The sequence below is a fragment of the Brachycentrus maculatus genome, unplaced genomic scaffold (assembly GCF_059751285.1).
Source record: "Brachycentrus maculatus isolate JH-2025_06_01 unplaced genomic scaffold, ASM5975128v1 h1tg000805l, whole genome shotgun sequence".
In the NCBI taxonomy this organism is placed as follows: domain Eukaryota; kingdom Metazoa; phylum Arthropoda; class Insecta; order Trichoptera; family Brachycentridae; genus Brachycentrus; species Brachycentrus maculatus.
In genome coordinates, this window is record NW_028281533.1 from 60,768 (window position 1) to 83,952 (window position 23,185).

General features: G+C 39.4%; 1 pseudogene; it reads left to right on the top strand.

Annotated features, from left to right (window-relative positions):
* Positions 1-2,295: 2,295 nt before the first annotated feature.
* LOC148300178 (large ribosomal subunit protein uL30 pseudogene) lies at positions 2,296-5,064 on the top strand (annotated as a pseudogene).
* The last annotated feature ends 18,121 nt before the right edge of the window (positions 5,065-23,185 follow it).

Here is a 23,185-nt window from a genome sequence, read left to right on the forward strand (position 1 = left end):
AGAATCAAATGTTTACTTAGATGACGAAATCATGGAATTGGATTTGGCCAGCATGGCGAGATCAAGCCTCGAGGAAGCGGAAGATGAGGAGAAATGGAACATCAATAACTTTGTCTTTGACGAGTACTAATTAAAATAGAGAAAGCAGAGAAGGTTCGTAGAAAGAAAAAGATAGTACGAAGAAGTGAAGAGAATGATAAAAAGAATCGAAGAACTATAGAAAAAGGAAAATGTTACATTTTATGAATTAGACTCTTTTCTCAAGCCATTCTTCTTCGAGCGCGCGAGGGCCTTAAAGAAAGCAGAGAGTAACTCTGACGATACTGAAATTGTGAACATCACGGATGAGTAGCTGGAGAATGAGTATGCCGATAATATGAAAAAACGAAAACCAATAATCCAGAAGTCTTTGGTGGAGGCCAAAGTATACTGCCGAAAGTACATTTAAACGAGGGATAGTCTGTCTTTATTAAGCGCGTTTCGTGTTGATGTTCCATTGGAGGACTAATCGAGCGAAATGAAGAACGGCACATACGCATCACTCGGCAAGCAAGAAGTCAAATCTGTAAAAATGAACCTATTCATCATCACCAAGTACAAGAACAGTGGTAAGCTTTCTTCGCATCATTGGTTCTTCAATGGCTTCTGCAAATAAATTCCATGCAAGTATTCTGTGCTGCTCGATGTGGGGCTCACTCCAGGAAACTAATCGCTCTTTAAAATGTATAAATTTATGCAGAATGATCCGAAGTGTGGGGGAGTTTGCGGATACATGCGACTAAAGATGGAAGGGCTTGATGACGAGGATGAATCAGCAAATCAGGACATAGATTGTGTCAGTAGAATTGCAATGAAGATTGTGGATATTCAAAGAGCTCAGCAAGTGGAGTATCACTTTGGGCACTTAATCGATAAGCCATTCGAAGCCTTTTTCGATTTTATTCACGTCCTGCCTGGAGCATTCTCGGCCTATAAAATGTAGGCGCTATAGCTGAATATCGATGACAGCGACTCTTCGACTCTCATGAAGCAATACTTTAAAGGCCTTGATGAATCAGCGAATGATCATCTCAGGAGGCCTCTGACTCTAAGCCCCCTGTCAGTCATATTGCGAGTGCTGCTCCCAGACGGAATTTACTTCAGCCTCTACCCCTTAGAAGATCACAGTGATGAGCAGCTTCTCTACGACTCCAACATATTTCTAGCAGAGGATAGGACTCTCTGTCTGGGTATCCACAAAAACGGGTTTAAGCTCCAGTTTTTGCCAGATGCCGAAGGATGGGTTGACCCGATCAAGACTCTGCCTGGGCTTTTGGGGCAAAGGAGAAGATGGATAAATGGAAGTATGTTCGCTTTCCTGAAGGTTCAGAAATAAATGAACTATAACAGAGACAGCTACTCAATCATGTTCCAATTTGCCTATTTGATATTATCAAACATGTTGGCCTTCATTTCTCCGGCTTTATTTTTGTTCACTATCCATATTGCAATGCTCGCCTTTCGAGATTGGGTCTTCACAGCACTTCAGAAAAGCGTCGCAACAACGATCAACAACTTTAATACAACAGAGTTCTATAACGTGTTCGTTTATACCATTGATTTAGCCTTCATCTTAGTAATGCTCTCACTGGTTCTCTTCAGCATGCATTTCCCGCATAAGCACCCCAAATTTAAGTCCTACATTTTCGCATTCTCGTCCTTCTTCGGAGTGATGGCAATGATCGTGTTCATTGTCTTGCTGTATGATATGATTATTGGCCTCATCGATAATTCCACATGTACTTATTGAGTAACTTAGTTTTGGTGTTCAATGAGGATCTTAGTAAAAAATTCTTTGAGAGTCTTCCGGGCGGGCTTCCCATCTTCTTAGTGTATAAGTATACGGCTATGAGTGTGCTTCTCGCTTATATTATTCCCATTCTGATTTACTCGGTCCTTTTTGGCAAAATATCGTTCGCTTTATAAATCCTGAGTGGCGCTATCTCCTTTTTGTTCTTTACGCCGACCTATTTGAACATTCTGAGCACGTTTTCAGTCTGTAGAATCGACGACATTTCATGGGGCACGAAGGGACTGGATGCTTCTGTTGGAGGGAGGGCGAGTTCCCTCATTGAAAGTTGGAAGGCTCTCAAAATCATCAATGTGATCAAGTATGTTTTCTGGAATATCTCCATTGGGATAGTTATGATGGTTATAAGCAGCCCTATTGTTCCTAAATTCATCAACTGGTAGACATACAACGACTAGCTGGCAAATTCGTACATCCGCAAATTTTTCCTCACCTTTGTCGTTCTGATGCTTATCTTCCTGATTCTTATCATCAAGGTCGTGCTGGGAGCCATTTACCTCATAAAGTACAGGCGGAAAGTGAGTAAGAAAGACTATCTAATAGTCAAAGAGAATGTGGCCAGTTAGGAGTCATTTTCCAGAATCGATTACTCTTTCGAGTGCATTAAGAGCTCTGTTTATGACGATATCTTCGATAATATCAAATCTCTCTTCAATCATGCCAAAACCGACAAGACCTTCGTCTACCGAGGGCCTCACTCTGTCATCCAGCATAACATGAGCATCAACAGAGGAAGACCCAGGAAGTAAGTGGCCGATAAGTGGAAAAGGTCTTTTATCCAAAAGACGCAACCCCAAAATAAGCGAATTCAAGACGATTCGAAAGCAGAGCAGATGCAGGCTAATTTGAAGGAAGAGCGGGAAAATTGGAAAAGAAATCAGGATGATTAGAAGAAAGAGCAGATGCAGGCCAATTCGAACGGAGATCAATTTATGGTCAATATGAAAGAAGAACGAGTTACTCCGAAGGTCTAACGGGCCAATCCTAAAGAAGAACGAGTTATCCCAAAGGAAGAGGAAGTCATTCCAAAGGAAGAGCAGATGCAGCCCAATCTGAAGGAAGAGAGAGGCAGTCCCAAAATAGAGCGGACCTCTTCTAAAAAATAAATACCTACAGAAACGCCCTTTTTTAGTAAGAAGAATTTTGGACTAGGCTGATAAATGTTTGACAAGCATAAAATATTCATCTGTATTCCGATGTCAGCAATAATGATTGAGCTGTTTATTATGAATATACAGAAATGATCGGAACTGATATTTATAACTTCTCTATGCATGTAACTCTTTTATAATAGTGCGATCATGCAAGAATTAAAAATTCGGAATGCAGAGCGGTGCAGGAAAACTGAAAATCGGAAATAAACACAGAACCATTAAACTCCCAAAAAGTATATATCCAGGGCATCCATCTACAACAGAATTAGCAGGCTTGAAAGCAAATTGGGCTATGACTATGGGTCAGCCGACGATACTCTCATGATGAGAAACATCCGAGACTAATTCAGAGAAAAGGCAGCCAAATACTATGGAAAAGGGATCACAGCCAAAAAAATGAGCCGCTTCGACAAAATGAAAACCAAATAATAACTGGGTTTTGAAATCGCAAAACACCCAGTCAAAAAGCAACTATAAAAAGTAGATAAAATCCTGAGGGGCTATTTGTTGTTGCATGCCCTGTATCGCATTCAAAGCTATTGAACGTGATTGTATTTATATTTATATTTTATTTTATTGTATTGCTGCCACTTCGCAATAAAAAACATTGGTCTTATTTATATGCACGTGGCTTTGGTGATCAGCAATTTCTCAACAATTAGCAGATTATATACCATAAATCTGCGCAATAGAAATTATACACAGCGTATAATACCCATAAATTCGGACCATACCACAATAAGTCAGCAGAATGACGTCTATTGACGATGCTAATTAACTATATGAAGGATCAGCGACCTTACAGTGGATAAGTGTCATTGGTTGATTCTTCGGACGTGGAAGAGAGAGTGGTCGTCAGCTTCTTCGCATCGAACATAGACATGGCAGTTGAGACAGAGATACTTGCCACTGATGTCTTATCTTTTGATCTATTGCTTGACTTCATACTTCTTGCCGATATTCTGTGTCCCATACTTCTTGGGGCCTCCTTGGCCTGATGGAAGCTCATAAATTATCGATTTCTCTATTTACTGGTCAGCCAGTTTGAACTCAGATTCACTATCCATACCCCCGATCCGTTATATGCGATACTAATTATTATTATCCCTTTATCATGCGATTATTTACTCATGGCATTAACAGCAATACGATATAAGACTGTATTGTTTGTGTTGCACTATGTATGCATGCATCAATAATAATCATATCGTATAATAAATAATTGCAGATTCAACAATGGAAACCGAATAGCACAACCAGAAGCAGTATGTCCTCGAAGACATCATGAAGAAGCGCAAGAAAGACCAGGAAGCTATCGAGAACAAAATCAGGAGTAAAATCAGTCTCAAGAGTAGAAGGCAGAAGAAAAAATAAGCCATCGTAAACCCATAGAAATTCATCAAGAATTATCGCAGTGCCCAGCGCTCCTACGCTCACCTCAAGAACCAGGTACTCCTTGCCTTATGCAGAACAAGAAAATTGCCCATGACCAAATCAATAAGTAGTCTGTCTCTTACGGCAAACTGCTCCTGGTTATCCGCATTAGAGGTGTGCAAGACATCTCGGATCGTCAGAAGCTGATTCTCAGCAAACTCAAACTCAAGAATGTGAATACTGCAGTATTCCTCAGAGGCACACTTTCGAACTTGAAGCAGCTCAAGCAGGTCGAAAACTACATCACCTACGGGGAACCAAACCTGAAGATAATAAAGGAGTTGATCTATAAGAAAATGCACGGAAAAGTCGGGAGTGAAAGGCTACTGATAAACTCGAACGAGCTCGTCGAGAAGCATATCGGAGGCGACATCATCTGTCTGGAGGATGTTATCAACGAAGTGCATAACATTGGCTCAAACTTCAAGGTCATCAACTAATTCATTTATCCGTTCAAGCTGACAACTCCAGCCAACATCCTGATGTCAAGGATGAGGAAGCCGGTGACAGATGGCGGGTACTGGGGCTACAGAGGCGCATAGATTAACGAGTTTGTCATCAACATGATCTGAAGGAAAGGCTCATTATCTATACCTATTGTGATTATTGTTCATAAGTGTAAATGTGCATGTTGTTTCTCTTCATCTATGCGTATATCCCGTATATCCATATCAGCTATTGCGACCTATATCATAGGTAATCGTATATTCGACCACATAAAATATTGGGACATAAATATGCATAAATCCAATCATAGAACCAAAGCCGATCTCTCCAATTTGATCCTCCTAAGCTCTTCGTTGTACATGGAGAAATTCTCAGCAACTTCTGTTTCCTTTTTTCGAATGAGATATTGCTGAATATTGGGACAGGTACAATATACAAGTTGGTGACGCATGAAAGCATAAAGACTGAGATTAGTCGATCGCCCTTCCTCTTCTCTATCGAGTAGGAGTTTCTTGATCTTGAAATCTGGGAGATTACTTCACTCATGTTCTTTTGGAAGTGAGAGACCATGCTGCCCATTGATGCGACTGTTGCGATTATATTATTATTGTGGTCAAAATTATGGTTAAAGAGTATGTGAGTTAGTCTGAGTGTTGTGATTATACTATTATACTATTAAGATTATGCGCTCTGAATAATATCTTTGAATAACATCTTTGAATAACACATTTGAATAACATCACTCTTAATAGTCACTGATTCTGCCCCTGAATCCTTGTCATGATTATATCCGCCTTGACCTCTGCTTTGATGAGCCGTTAGAGCAGCTATTTGGGGGCTTCATAATTTGGTCTCTTGCGAGACATTTCGTCCAAAGAGCCCAATGGCTGATATGGAGTGAGAGTCTTACTCCTGAGCTTATCGGGCTTAATCAGGTCGAAGTTCCTATATTCGTCAGTTTGGGGGTTGTAGAAGTATGGGTAGATATTCACAAAGCGAGTGTGTGTTGGGCCTGCAAGCTCTAACAGGCCATACAGCATGAACCTGTCGGAAGCCCATGGGTAGATTCGGCCATCGGGAGCTGTCCAATCCGACTGATTCAGCTTCAGAAACAACTCCTGCTTATATGTCTTCAAATGGGAGACCACCCAGCGATCCGACACCCGGTAGCCAATAAACTACTATGCTGATAGCTACCGGTTCCCGCCTGGGATGATGGCATCGCCCTGGAAAGTCAGGTAGTTGGTATAGAAGACCCATGATTGTGGGTCCTCATACATTTTGTTAATCACATGCAGGCTCTCCCTGCCAATGAATTAATCATCTGCATCCACGTCGACGATGATATCTCCCTTTTGGCAGTAGTGCTCTATGGCGCGTATCTTGTTAGCCAGACTATGCTTTCTCTCTGCATTGCGGACATACTGGGTTCGACCCCCCAGCGATGGGTTGTCAATGAGATACTGCTCGGTCTACTGGATGGTACTGTCGTCAGAGTGGTCGTCTGTGAGCACCAGGCGATAGTTGGTATAGTTGAGATTTGAGACCGATTGCAGAAACTTACGCTGGCGATTATCAGGCATATTGTTTCTCTATGCCGCGATAATGCATATGGGCTTCTCATACTAAACTGAAGATAGATTGTATTTCCACTCATAGTAGAGATACTCATTTTGGTTAGCTTTTGTATTCTGTGCGATGATTGATTGTGCCAGAGCCAAGTTCGAATCTGAGCAGTTTGTCGCACCTTTCAGCTATTCGATTATGGCTTGCATCTCATCCAATTTGCTCATATCGAATATTTGTGTGATTTACTATATTGTGATAGTGGCCTATGATACCAATTGTGTCTATGATGTGGATGATTCTGATGGTGTTGATAATGAGAGGATTAATAGGATCGATATTGAGAATATGACTATTAATGAGAGTATGCCCTTTCTGTTCATATATTCGAAGCCACGTGGCACTTGCTATAACGATTGGCCTTAATCTGTGAGTGGAGCCTATTCAAGGAAAGATTGGGATTAAAAGCTTTCATATTTCATATAATATGCCTGATAACTTATATAATAAACTGAAGTAACACCTCAACTGATAGAAGAGATAATTCGATATAATATAAATCTAATGCATATCTCATCAATAGGAATATACTGAAATATATATAATTTAAAATAGACTTGAGACACAAAACAATAGCTCACACCTGCCAAAAGTATTTACTAAACTCGTTCATTTGAGGGACATGCTTCAACCCATGCTTATCCTATTCATATTACTCTTCCTCCTCTTCCATCAACGAGTGAGGTCCTGACATTACCCATTTCTAGTTTATATAGGATTTCAAGGGTAACTCATACTCCTACACGATCTTGTTGATGTGTGGGCAAGGTATCCCCACCCATTCACTCAGATTGCAACTGCATTTCATGTACTTTGTTTATGGGTCATACATCACTGATGCGCACTGTGTAGTGCTATCTGTCAGATCTGAAGCTATCTTAGACTCTGAATTTATCTTCGGCTATAAAGCTATCTTCGACTATAAAGCTACCTTCGGCTCAACTGTGATTGTATTGTCTTTGTCGCCTGTGATTTGGTAATGGTGACCATGTATGTAGCTGGTGCATAGTTTCGCGTATACTTATTTGGAAATCCATGACTTTAAATTGAGGATTTGTGGGTTGCGTTACGCAAGGCTTATGATCCTTCTATACCTTCGTGGATGGGAGTGGGGATGTGGATGCACAGACATATTGACAAGGACTGCCCCTAACTCTTTGATGAAGTCAATGCAGTTCTCTTGGATGCCGAATAAGCAAGGCATATACTGCCTCATTTTTCTAACGAACTGCTCGGTGAGAATGAAGCCGATCATCAGAGACTGGGAGGTCAGAGAATTCTCAGGACTCAGCAAACTGATACGCAAACTTTAGAGTTCAACTTCGATGTTCTTCGGACTCGCTTCTAGTTCTAAGACTGAGTCGCTGAGATGGACCACTGCGAGAGACTTATGGTTAATCTTCTATTTGTTCTTTTGCAGGAAGTCGAAGGATCTTTTGAGTTTGCTGGATCGAGAACAGCACACGATTACTCCCTTGCATTCTGGCTCTCTGAGGTTGGGGAGAAAGTTTTCGAGGATCATCGTATAGCTCGGGAGGCCCTCGTTGAAGACCAAGCTCACTCCCATGAGACAGGGGTTTGCTTGATTGTCCTCCTTGAACACGTAGACAACAGACTTGATCTTTTCGCTCTTGGTGGGGTTCAAGAATTCCCAGAAGTTGAGAGTTTAGGCTCCACAGGGGATCACTTCAAGCTCTTCCTTCATGAAAGTGATGTTCTTTAGTTCATTGCTTTTGTTGTTCTATTGGATCTTGAAGTTTAGTTGACTGAAAACCCCGAGAGCTTCAAAGAGCTCCCCTTAGGAGCAATGGAAAAGGACGGCCATCAAAGGAGCAAGGGTTTTTAATTTGTTCAGGGTGATCAGCTTGGTTCTCATCTTAATATCTTCCGGAATGCAGACCTCATGTGCGACCATCGTTGCTGGCTGCTCATCTTTCACATTATATGCCATTACTTCGCTTGCTATCACTGTATTTGCATACTTTTCTTTCTTCTTCTTCTCCTGTTGTTGTTGCTGTTGTTGCTGTTGTTGCTGCTGTTGTTACTGTTACTGCTGTTGTTGTTGCTGTTGATGATGCTTGTCTTTGCCTGCTGGCGATCTATGGTACCTATAATGTTTTTTCTCTTCTGGCTTGTATTATTAGTATGGCTTGGCAGGCTTCAAGTTTCCATGTATGATGGCCTTCTGAGTGTCGCTGCCTTTCTGCTTGAGAGCATAGTCGGACATTTTATCATGAAAGAATTTTGAAATGTCGACATTGCCTTCGTAGAAATAATCCTGCATGGAGATTCCTGGATGCATCAACTCGATATGCAAAAAGAATTGGGCCAACCCTTTGTTCTATATGATGTGTATGGATTGGCACCACTCGCAAATGGCTAAGGAGCGGGCATTATCAATCAAAAATGGTTTAAAATTGTTGTCCACTCTCGGTTCTCCTGTGCTTGTGTTTGTGCGAGAAGCAGATGTCGATGTCGATGTGGGAGTAGATACAGGTATATAAGTGGAGGCGGATGCTGAAGTGGCAGCTGACGTCGAAGTGGAATAGATCTTCTTGTGGAGCCTATTCTGGATGGTCAACATATTCGCTTTGTTGTTCATGCTAAATGGGGAGTCTTAGGCATTGCGATATTCATCCAACTGCTTATTTGTTGAAGGCTCTTCATCCATTTGGTGGCGATAGGGATTATCCTGGATCCTGAGACTCTCAATCTCGGTGAGATACGCTTTGCGTTACGGAAGTGTGATGGGTTCGTGCGAGTGCCTGATATGTTCAAGAAGAGCAGTCGTCACCCCATTGCAATAAGAATGGTACTAATGACACAAATAACATCTTACCTTCCCATTTATTGCCTTCTTCTCAAAGTACTGCCAGACTATTGAAGCCCCATTATTTGAAGAAGTGGTCACCACACTTTCATAGCTGCCTTCCATATTGTAAAATTCGTGACGCAATGCAGGACTATTAAGTAAATGTTGTTAAAGGTGTTTCAGGATAGAGGCGGTTCCATTTCTCGTGGTGCAGGATACATGACAAATTTTGCAGACTGATCTGTTGTTTTGCTCGTCATGCATGAAAAATTGCCAAGCCCTTAGCTTTTTATCTGCAGACTCGAATATACTGTGACTATCTTAGTAAGTCTTAGGGTAGGGGGTCACCTCTATTTCCAAAGACTGCACATCTCCAAGTGAGATAGAATGTGAATAAGTCAGATGTTTCATCAACGACTCGATCGATTTATTCTGGCTCACAAAGACCTCTCGGCACAAATTGCAAATTGCCTTTTGGTCTGTTTCCACATAGATGAAGTAGTCCCAAATATCTGCGTCCTTGCTTTATCGTTTCACTCTTGCTTATTCTTTTAGGGTCGGCTCTAAGACCTCATCCTTCTTGTGGTATGAGGGTTGACTCGAAATGACCGGTTAGTCTTATTGGCTTGCTTCTTCCTCAGACATATCGAAGTAGGAATTACCCTTGCTCTTTCTGTGACTGACTTCCTGGGTTCTGAGAGCTTATCCTTCGAGTTTATCTGTTTTGCTACTGGAAGACTGCCCATGCATATTTCTCAAATGCTGGTGTAAAGTTGTTGTGGATTAATTGAACACTTTGACTGCTTTAGAACATAGTCTGCATATAGCTTCACTAGATCCCTCTTCGTAAATGAAGCTCTTCCAGACCTATGCAGTTCTGGTTATTTACTTTTTGAACGAAGTGTGAAACTGGCTACTCTCTCCTTCTCCGAATAGCTCATACTCAACCTCCGTCGGGAAGTGCAGATAATCGTTGGATATCGTTGGCTATTTTGTTGGCTTCTCAGGCCGATATGACCCTGCTGTGGTCCTCGACTTCTTTGATAGTTTATTGGAATGTTCCTCTCGGAGATGTTTCATCATCGGAGTTGTTATGCTCTTTCGGATTATGAACACTGCGTAACAGAGCTTACAGATTGCTGCGTTGGCCTTTTTGTCATAGTGGAAATGCTTCCAAGCAAAGGATCGCTTCTTGTCTTCCGAAGAATCATCAAAACTGTTCAATCCTTCCCCATTTAACGAGACAATCCTCTATGACCTATACAGATTCCTCTCGTTAGGGCCATCGACCAGTCGCCCATCGGGTTTTTTCATTTATACTTTCTGCGCACGAAAAGGTATATATAAATTCGCCTCCAAAATTAAGCAGTCCTATTAAACTCACACGACGCAATGAACCAGTTATAACATTCACGCAATTTATATTAAAAATGTGAGTCTAATCTGTAATAAATATATGTGTGTATATTTATGTATATATGTGTGTAACATTATGCACATTTGCATGCTATGTGCATTTGTACAATATCCACATAACGTAGATTTCGTATATTTTCTACGTACATCACTATGATTTCAGATTTGCACAATATGAGTATTACTCACATTGCCGACTCAGACTTCTACCTATTTAATTTACTAACTGTATATTTCAACTTTGTGGGATCTGACTGCCCTCCCTATTTAGTTTCTGATCGATATGAGGACGAAGATTTGTGGTGCAGAGGTGAATAATTGAAACTTTCCGGGCGCCCCCAACTCCGAAAGGGACAATTTCGGTGTCAAAGATGAGAAGTTTTATGGAACCAAATGAATCCAGCCCACCAACCACCAACCGACAATTTGAAATTATTCGCATTATTCACTCTGATATTCTACGATCACTCTCTCATTCCATTCTATTAATTCCTATATTGGTTTTGTTCTTATTTTTTATAACGCATCCGCAGCTCATTTAAATTTAACAGCACATAATATGACGAGGGCAGTCCGTTACAATAAAGTTAGCAATGCACAAAGGATACCCAAGCAAGTTAATTCTGTGAGAGGTAAATTTGATTTATTATGCGGAGGTGGATGCATTTCGACTCAGCACAGACTATGAAATTGAGCTGTTCTGTTACAGATAATACGAATATCTGTTACAGATAATACGAATATAAAGTATAATTAATATTCTAAGTTTAGTTGGCATTTAAGTGATGGGATATATGTATATAATATTGCTGTAATTAAGAATAGACTATTCTGGTGGATGCTGTATTATTTCCTTATTGAGGACTATAATATTAGAGGGTTCGAGGTCATGAATTGCGAGAAAAGAAGGATTAAATGAGGGAATCAACTTTCAGTGTGTTAAATTGGAAGTGAGGGATTTGTGAGGACCGGGTGAGTTTGTATAACCATATTATTGTGTATGTGGCTCAGCCCAGTCCATATATCTTCATAATTATTTGTGTATTCCTTGGTATACATCGTAAGAATTGCACGCTTAGTCCCAACCCCAACCCAACTCCCAACCCCAACCCAACCCAACCCCAACCCCAACCCCAACCCCCAACCCACCAACCGAACAGCATAAACTAGCCCACTATTTGTAGCAATGTGTCTATATAGAAACATAAAAGGCATATATATATATAATATATATGTATGTATCTGATCTGAAGTAACTAACAAATATAATATAAACAAATATATTAATGAGCAGTAGTATAAAATACACCGATACACCTTCGTGCATAATCCTATAAATACCCACAGCAGATAACAGGGCAAGAAAACAGAGCGAGTATAAATCTGATAGGTATGTCTACGCGTATATTCATAATAGCTCAGAATGCAAGCGGAGATGAATTGATGTAATCTATAAATAAGCCACAAAAGGGCAAATAGACCACTTCATTCGACTGAAAGCAATACTCACTGAGCACTAGAATGACAAATAATTCATCATAAGTCTCAGGAACTCGCTCTCCTATACAGGCCCACTATCTCAACAAGCTTCTCATCACAGTTATCAAGAATGTCCGAAGTCTACTCTAATTCGCAATGATCACCGAGTAGCTGCTCTAATATGTATTCCCCTTTCTTGAGCCAACGGATCAATGCCAATTATCCCACCAATGCGCAATCACTCAAAAAGTCACAATGGGGCATGCCTCAAGCAGAAACTCCGATGAAGCGTGAGATGAGGTTACTCCCTTGATGCTGCCATGCCAATATAACCACAATTGAAGTATTGCGTACTTTCTGAGCATCGAGGTAGTGCAAGCCAACTTAGTGGATTCTTTGAAAAATAATGGTTTGTTCGGCGCGTTGCGAAACCAGGACTAGGAGGAAAGCTATAAAATAATGAACGGGCTAATCTCGCAGTTCCCCGCCAGAAATGAGTCATAAGTATAGATTGACAGCATCTCCATATAAACTGGCAACACACTCAAGCCCTAGAAATAAAGTCCCTGGGAATCGTCGAGTAACTCCTGAAGAACTCAGCAAACCCCAATATCCAATCCCTGAACACAGGTACATAACTCGCTTAAACGCAAGCCCTGCATCGACAGTCGATAGAACATGAAGAACATCTTGCTTTTGTTGCTTAACTCGACCGCCAAGCCTATGATCAAGAATTTCAATAACTAGACAGCTTTAGATTTGACCCAGACCCAATACATCGAATTCGAGATTCCTGGCCTTGTCGAACTCTACCACAGTCCCTCAACCAACGAAAAAGTTCAAGCCAACTTGTCAGTTCAAGCCAAAGAGTAAGTTCGTGGAATCAAAGGCAACAGTCCAAACCAGTAACATCACTACCGCATTGTTTCAAATCCCACAACGAAATCTACTAGAATGAGATTTCACTCACCAAGGATGATAACTCAGCTGAGCATTTATCCTCGGAGTAATCGAGTAAAGGCCATGAGATTGAGGCGGCCACACAGCTCCATATGCCTAAGCAAAACATTTATAATATAGTCTCTGAGAAAGAGATGTAACTCACACAGCAGGCTTGGAGAGATATTGAGATGCTCTATGAAGAACTCACGAACAGTAAATCAACTTGAAGATCAGCATCATCAGTTCATTCGCGATCCACTTGTGGAGTGCCTCAAGCGATATCGACATCTCCTTTACCAACTAATCGCAGAATGCCTTCAATATCGGGCCAGACCCTGAGCTGCAACGATAGCCAGCTAGATACCCATAGAACAAGATAAGGATAAGCTAGATCTATCTGAACAGAGAACTCTACTTCCCGAAAATCAAGATCCAGATTTCAGAAGAACTCAACCTCTGCAGGATTGATATCACGATCTTCCATAAGCGCAACAATGGCTCCAAATATGTCAAGTACATCGAACAGATATACCCCCATCTTCTATGTCCTGCAGAGCTTGTTGGTCGCCTTCGGTCAGCAACTCTCCGAAAGGGGAATCAATATTTATGCGATCTTTCTGATGGTGCTCCCATAACCGAACACTCCGCCCTCACTTACTTCGACTTGTTCATCGACCTGCTCTGCTACTAAGTCTACTGCGATCGCTACGGAGAGGAAAATGACGATGTCAACGAGTACGCCGTTCAATTAGCTATGAATACATCTTTTGCTGTTGGAAGTGCACTTTGTGTGGAGTGATTGCGAGTTAGTCATGGGATAATTCTAATTGACTTCGGATGTTAGGAGGCAGTCTGATTGGCACAAACTTGAAAAGATAAATGATTTGTTTTTGCATGTATTAATTCTATGCTCATCAAAATTTTATTCTTATTTGGACGACGATATCGCTTTCATTGAACATAAAACTTTTGTGTTTCAATTGAGCAATTAATTGGTTTATTTTATCGTTCAGACATACTTTGCCGCATACATATCATAACAAATATTTTGTCAGATGAATAATCATTCTTTTTGTTCATGTATGGAGGGCAGCTAAATTTTAGGGAACGATAACTGAAGGATTTCAGAAGCACGCTTGGGGTCTGGGATCAGATTGTTGTCTAAATATATGTGCTAATTACCTAAATAAAGATCGGTCAGATTCTTCCAATCTGCTTTGCTCAGATACTCACAGCCTTCGTTGGTTATTTGATTGTTGTCTAAATATATGTGCTAATTACCTAAATAAAGATCGGTCAGATTCTTCCAATCTGCTTTGCTCAGATACTCACAGCCTTCGTTGGTTATTTGATTGTTGCCTAAATATATGTGCTAATTACCTAAATAAAGATCGGTCAGATTCTTCCAATCTGCTTTGCTCAGATACTCACAGCCTTCGTTGGTTATTTGATTGTTGTCTAAATATATGTGCTAATTACGTAACCAAAGAGTTGACAGATTCTTCCAATCTGCTTTGCTCAGATACTCACAGCCTTCGTTGGTTATTTGATTGTTGTCTAAATATATGTGCTAATTACCTAAACCAAGAGTTGACAGATTCTTCCAATCTGCTTTGCTCAGATACTCACAGCCTTCGTTGGTTATTTGATTGTTGCCTAAATATATGTGCTAATTACGTAAATAAAGATAGGTCAGATTCGGCAGACTGCAGTGATTCGTAAGGAGTTTGAGTTTTGTATCGCCAATTTTACAACTATATAAATCGATTTTGATTGTTTTCATTTGCAATTTTGGCAGTTGAAGCTTTTCGACTTCTTTGATCATTGCTAGAAGATTTAATGATTCCTCTTCCGTTAGTTCCAGTGGCAACTTTTCGATTACGGCGCTGAGCTCATTAAATTTTCTTTCCTTCGCTTCGTTTTTGAGTTCCTGACTGACCTGTAATTATTTATTTTATTTTTTCGTTTTATCATTTTACTGTATTAATTCTTAGATTATGTTTTATTTTTCGAGTGCCGATTGCTTCATTTTTATCATTTATTTTTACTGCTGCATTAATTTTTATTATATTTCTCTTCGCATTAATTTTTAGTGAGCCATCCTTTCGCTTTGTTGAAAGGCCGATTCTTATAATTATCGCTGCATTTATTGCAGCTTCATTTATGCGAAGACCAACTTTTCGCGGAGATTATTGATTTCTCCGACTTCTGCACTTTTGGCTGTGCTTACTTTCTTTCGGAGCCTCAGAAGCTCTGTGACTATGGGAGTGGGATCGATTGGCGATTCCTCAAATCTTTCAAGAGCCACGGCTTTGCCTTCAAACATTTTTTTCCAGAAAACTATTCTTCCTTCTTCGGCATCGACTCCGAAGAATCTGCCCTGCCGAAGGTATTCGAAGAACTGTTTGGGGCCTCCGAACCCTTTGAAGAAAGGGTCTTCATGGGGGAGTCTGCAGACCAACCTTTTTACTTCGAATCGCTCGATTTCAATTGCTATAATGAGTCGGTAGCCATTTAGGTCGTTGTCGCGCTGTAGCATCAGTCGGAAGTCATCTTCTGAATAAAGGACAATTTCGGTTTTATCGTTGGAGCCTTAGTGCATCGATTGATTGATGAGTTGAAAAAGAATATAAGAAACAGAAAAATGCCAAAGATTTAAATAAAATACCAAAAAATCGGCTTTAATTCAGTGCACTATGACACTTTTGTAGCGATTGCATGAAACTGTGCATTACTTTTATGCTTCTTTGTAGCGAATTCGAAGTTGTTTGGGGAAAAGGCACAAAATGCTGAAAGTATTCAAAAATGCTGATGCTTCTCCCAACCCAACCCCAACCCAACCCCAACCCCAACCCCAACCCCAACCCCAACCCCAACCCCAACCCCTACTGCTGCAATCATACTTATTTCAACAGAATAACAAAGACTTATAATACTTTCAGAATGATAAATTAATGAACCTAATTATTGAATTATTGATTGTATTAAATTATTAATTATTGGTTATGAATTTTTCTTATTTGTTTATTATTTCTTTTCATTTAATATTATTTAATATTATTTAATATTATTTTAATATTATTTTATTTTGTTTCTTACAATTAGGCCAAAAATGCCTGTGAATTCATGCATTGGAATATTGGTCAGACCAGTCAATAAATCATGTCAGTCGCTGGCAAGTCTTCTCATAGAATCTCTTGATCTTCTTAATGAACAGGTTCATCAGGTGGTTAATCTTTTTGCCGGTTTGGATGAACTTTGCATGGTCCTCCATTTTGAAGTTCTTCTGGTTGAGCTATGGCTCTATAATCTTACCGTAAATCATCGCCATATCCATCCCGAGTATTATATTTATGAAGGGACTGTCCTTTGGATGAAAATGAGAAACAATTTTGAATGCAATTAATTTCTATTTCTTCTTCAACACATCGTTTTTCTTTCTTTCGATTTGCTCCATGCTCGAATTCTCCCAGTTCATCATCATATTGTTGCAGAAGAACATCAGGAGGTCGCTGTTCTCCATCGCGAACTATGTTTCGCTGATGTACTTTATGCAAACGAGCCTCTTGTTGGAATAAAGGTCAATTTCGAAAGTACTGTATTTCTTATATGATTCTTCCTGCGGGAGGCTTTTTTTCTCCTTCGGTTTTATGTTGCCCTATATTTCCTCAAGCCTTTCTTTGTCGAGCATTCTGAAGGGCTTTATTTCCACTTTTATGCAAAATTTCACGCGCCTCTCCCCGTTGACAACCTCGACTGTCTTTTGGATTTTCTGCGTCTTCTCAGATTTTTCATCGTGACTGATCACTGTGTTCAAGGAGATCAAGTTCAACTGGAGCAGGAACTCCATAAATTTTTCGAATTCAAGTTCGATTAGATGTGCCTATTGCTGGTCGAACTTGTTGTCTCTCTTCAAGCAGTTCACCGCCTCGCTGAATTTCATCTCTTCCAGCCTGATATTGCTGAGGATTTATTTAACTTTGCCTGAACTGCGAATATTCTCATACATCGAGCAGTTCAGGGTCACTAAGAGCCCGCTATACACTCTGAAAATTTCCGTTTCCTCCAAGCATGAAATCAGGGTTTTGGGTTTGATCCCCTTCGCGATTTCTGGCTCCAAAAAGGCAAATGATTTCTTGAAGGTCTACATCTGCCACATAACCATTTCTTTGTGTTACTTATTCTCGGGTGCTTTTTTACTTTTGTGCTTTTCCACGTATAAACTTAAAATTTCCAGCAGATGCTTTATGAAACTAGAAAGGTTGCTGGCATAGGCGTTTTCGTGTTTGTATGGATTGATGAAGATGAACGATTTTTTGAATAACCTCTGTTTCTCCTCGCTCATGCTCAACAGCTATTTTTCTAGGAGAAACTCGAAGACGATCTAGGGAGGGCCATCGTTATTGTTGGTCTTAATAAAAATGTCTCGGCTTAAAAAAAAAGCGACCTTTTCGATTGAACAGGTATACATTAAGTACGAAGTCTGCACAATCGCGTTGAAAAATGATTTTATCTCTATATGCGGCATTTCGATATTAAACAATGGCCTTTGTTTGCCGGGCTGAAAACGAAATAGGTTTGTGAGGAACTCAGTGTTTTATTATATTTTCAAGTAGAGTTCGGCGATGTCTCTTGTTTATACTCTTTTGGGGGTCAATTAATAGTTTTCCGATAAGTGCATGATTTATAAATATTATAAACATCAATTAACTTCATCGAATTCTCCCATTACACTCAGATCGACTGCATTTAAATTAAAACTGAGTGGGCATATATATGCTGGAATTTCGCGACTGTTTCGAATCCTGGCTCGAAATCAGAGAGTGTTCGCAATTCCCACAAAGGCCAGGTTAGTTCTGCTTGAGAATACGAATGATATGCATTAATTTAATGATTGAATGGTTGGTTATTGATTTCATAAAGATAGAAATCGCGGGCTATGCAATCCCCTCAGGAGTAAGATGATAAAATCGAAATAGTATCGTATAAGGAACAGAAAATACAGATCAACTGGAATAGGTAGTCACCCAAAATTGCCATTGTTAACTTCCCGATGGAATAATACAACAGCCAATTCGGACAGAGCAGAGTCAAAGGCGTCCTATAAAAACAAGAGATCAGTATGAGGAGCGATCCTGAAAGTAAAAAAAAGTAACTGAAAAGATAAATTCAAAACCTCAAGTTCCAAATGACAGCGATCAAGAAAAAGAATAAAGTCTTTACCATGAATATCCCCAAGACCAGAGGGGTCAAGAAAATTAACGACTCAAAAATACATTTTTTGCTTGAGCTTTCTCGGCAGGATTGCATGCTTTCAGTATTGGATGACTATTGTGATGCCAAAATGGAAATTAAGGGCGGAAGGTCTGGGAAAATGACTCTGGAAGAGGCGGTCGAGCAGCAGAAGAAGAAGTCTGACCGAAGGAGAAAGAAGAGCTAAGCCAGTTCCGAACACAATGACCCAGATTTTAAAGAAGAAAACAGCATAGAATGATAAATAAACAAATCATGCTATAGTAGCAATCATTAAATAATCAGGAAAACAAAAATAGCTTTCCCTTTCCCGCGTAGCTTTCAGGATGCAAGTTTAGTTTATTTCGTCTATCTTTTTCTTCCGCCAGAATGCTCCCATAAACCTTCCAATTTTACTGGATGCACTGATTGAAGATTCTTTGATATTGATCTTCCCGAACAGCAATTAAATTCAATAAGTTGATGTAACTGCAGCTCAGAACAATATGTTTCTGTAGGGAATCTATGTCTTTCTATATTGAAGTAGAGTAGGATTAGCTTGTTGTTTATTGGGCCAGCACTCGCTGTTTCTTCCGTCCAAGAATGCTTAAGTCTCCAATTTTAATCTAACTGCGTTTCTACACTTTAAGGAGGTAGCCATCTTCATTAATGCCGATTTGCTCCTCAAATACTTTGAATCTGAGTGGTCCAATTCCACAGCTCGATTGCATCTATTTCGAAATCAAACGAGGAGGCATTTTTTGTTTAATTTTCTGCAAATCTGTGTTGAGCAATCTCAACATTTCTTTATTCGCATAGTTGGTATTTTCCATTGAGTTGGCATGCTTCAGGTTTTTGAATCTGCGCTGTATGTCATTCTTTAATATCAACTGAGTATATTAGTCAATTGGATCGTTATATATGTCTCCCCAATTGATTATTACGTTTATTTCGTATGCATAGTATGCTATTACTCCAATTCCCAGAATCCACCCAGCTCTTTTGAGATGCGATGCTAGTCTAAATTTCATGAGTTGCATCCTCTGTGCTTGTTTCTATTTTCTATGCTAATTGCTCAATTGATTTTTGAATTCATTCTTCTTTTTGCTGAAGATGTCGTCACGAAACTTTTCATATGCATGTAAAGCCTCTGAACCACCAAACATCGCTTTAATTTAATCACAAATAAACTTAATACAATATATACAAGATGCAATATACAATAATCAACCGTGTTAAATAAACTTAATATTACGACTAAAAACTACAATACTGGACTTATCAATTATGTGATAGATTTGTTGATCTTTCAGCGTTTGGCTTTTGCATTAGAGGCGTCCTTACGATTATGAGGGGTCGAACTAGCCTCAGTTCGACCTAAGGAACTTAAGAACGAAAAATCTTTAACTTTCTTCGCAGGACTTTAATTATGCTATGTGAAGGTCTTTGAGTTTGTTTGGGCTTTCGTAAAATTGGAGGAATGCGAGATCACCTGCGACAAATGATACTTTGGCTTCGATTTGGATGTTCCTCTTTTTTGCTATTGATTTGCCCTTTTGGAGGGAGAGTGTGCACATTTCCCTACAACAAAGAGTTTCTTCGTTTTCTCAAATAATCTTTCATGGCTTCTATTCCTGTCTTCGATACTTCTGACTGTGCTGGCCAGTTGATTAATATTCTTCATGAACACTTAATTTTTTATTCTGATTCCAAATAGTTGCTGGATATGGTCTCGGTAAGTCACTGGGTTATATGCATTTCTGATTGACTCCTTTTGTTATGTGATGAGCTGGGCTAAACTGTTCGACCAATTTAATCTCTTACTCAGATTGGTCTTTTTGAGTTCGTACTCATCGAGCAACTATTTATACTTTGTTTTTTATGCTTCTGTTTGCGATTTGATAGATAAGATCTATGAGCGAATACTTCTTAATCTCAGATCTATAATATGAAGCCAGTTTACCCTACTTGAGATTTCTCACTCTTTTCTCGTTGGTCGTTGCAGTATGCGCTGCCAGCTTGCCTCTAATATGCTCCTGCTTTTAGTTCAGAGTCTTGAATTTGTGCTGGATTTGTTCGATGACGAGACAGTCTTCCTCATATCTGTGCCTCTTCAGCAGATCTTCCCTGAGGAAAGTGTTCGAACTCTTCCGATAGAACTCTTTCGTTAACGGGGTCATATTATCCGAAGCAATGAACTACGATTTGATGATAATTCGAGGATAACTCTTTTTGCCGGTGCTATCAAGCTTCATGCTATCCACTTCGAGAGATTCCTTAAACTGTTGTTCCTTCGAGAGTTGTGTTCGTATGCGCTCGATATCTTGAGTGATTCCTTCGTAGGCCTCGACATCGAATTTAATATAAAGCTGCACCACTTCATAGTGAAGACGATTTTGTTCCTACTCAAGCTTTTTGTCGTTTATTTTCTGCATGACCAGCTCAGCCAGTTTTTGCTTTATCATCGGCTTTCAGATATTCGTTGCCTAATTTAATTTTATTAGTTCCATCCATTTATAACCATATCGAAATTACCATTGTGACGTTCTTAATACTGTATTGTATATGTTCTATGTTGCTTATACTGTATACTTTTATGTTTTTATACTTTGTCTGGTACTTTTATGTTTTTATACTTTGTCTGGTACTTTTATGTTTTTATACTTTGTCTGGTACTTTTATGTTTTTATACTTTGTCTGGTACTTTTATGTTTTTATACTTTGTCTGGTACTTTTATGTTTTTATACTTTGTCTGGTACTTTTATGTTTTTATACTTTGTCTGGTACTTTTATGTTTTTATACTTTGTCTGGTACTTTTATGTTTTTATACTTTGTCTGGTACTTTTATGTTTTTATACTTTGTCTGGTACTTTTATGTTTTTATACTTTGTCTGGTACTTTTATGTTTTTATACTTTGTCTGGTACTTTTATGTTTTTATACTTTGTCTGGTACTTTTATGTTTTTATACTTTGTCTGGTACTTTTATGTTTTTATACTTTGTCTGGTACTTTTATGTTTTTATACTTTGTCTGGTACTTTTATGTTTTTATACTTTGTCTGGTACTTTTATGTTTTTATACTTTGTCTGGTACTTTTATGTTTTTATACTTTGTCTGGTACTTTTATGTTTTTATACTTTGTCTGGTACTTTTATGTTTTTATACTTTGTCTGGTACTTTTATGTTTTTATACTTTGTCTGGTACTTTTATGTTTTTATACTTTGTCTGGTACTTTTATGTTTTTATACTTTGTCTGGTCCTTATGCTGCTGTTTAGATTACTCGGATGCAATCATTAGTGTTACTTCCTTGGATAACAATTATGGATGGGATAGAGGGTAAATGATGGGGATAAGATTATGATAGATCTGAATAAAGCATCGTAAGACTCAACCGCAATAAATAAAAGCATATAATATTAACATGGAGGAATTTTCAACGTATCTGGCTCTACTATGCCTTATTTTGAATGCATAACATGCTTATCGGTATTGCTTGAACGCAGGATGAACATGATAGTAGTCGGAATGCAGAGTAATACTGCAGTTTAACTATAAATGTGACTGATTTATTAGAGCGGCTATCATATTAAAATAGGCCTATAAATATAGATAGCCACTCGAAATGTACAATGAATCCCCGACTGATTCAATCAGCCTGCTCGCCGAGATCCCTCCCAAAGTCATTATCCATGATATGGCTTTCGACGGAACTTTCACCAAACTCGCCATGGCATGCAGTGACAAGCTTGTTCGAGTCTACACCAAGAATGAAGATGGATGGGCTATCGAGAGTTCGATTAAGCTGACAGGATCTTCGGCCTGGAAAATCAGATGGGGCAATTTATAGTATGGATGCATTTTGGCAGTCTGTTGCTTGGATAGAATAATTAGGATCTATGAGTGGGTACTCGAAAACCGTAATGGCAAGGAGAAGTATGATTGGATCATCAAGAATACACTCACGGGTATTAATGTTTAGGATTTTAAATTCTCTCCAGGGAAGAAACTCCAGTTTACGATCGGAATTTGTGACTCACAAGGCGCAGTACATTTCCATGAGGCCGACTAAGTGCTCAATCATAATGATTACAGGCCTTCGGTTGTCCGCTTCTGCGAGGTCAACAAAAACGGGCTCAACTGTATGTCCTGGAACAAAAAGATATTTGATTAAGGAGGCTCGATTCTGGCCCTGGGGTGCAAATCACATGAAACAACCCCTTTGAAGCTGCTCTCTGGGTTCAAAGACAGCCAAAGTGCCGAGACATTCAAGATCGAGCCTGCTCTCACTATCTGCATCTACAGCGTTTTCAAATCAGACAAGGGATACGAATGCAAGCGGATCCAAATCCCCTCCCTTATATAGAAAAAAGCTGTGAACGACATTTCCTGGGCCTTCGTTATTGGCAGATCTTACCATTTGTTGGGCGTGGCAACTGACAACTCTGTAAAGATATACTAGATGAATGTGAAGGAGTCAAATCATTCACGCTCCATCGATGTGTTGAAGCAAATCGTTCTTACATAGTCTGCATGCTTTAGAATCAATTGGAACCTTTTAGGGACCTGCCTGTCCGCCTCCGAAAGGAAGAAAATAAAGTTGTTCAAGTCGGTCTCCAGAGGAGTTTGGAAATAGTTTAAACAAATTTAGGATAGATGATAGGTGATTATTGTATTATTTGTTCGTAATGTTTGTAATATCTCTATTGTCTATACTGTCTGTATTCAGATGCCATTTATCATACTATTATACATTTGGCGTGGAAACGACATCAATAAATAAACTTATCCT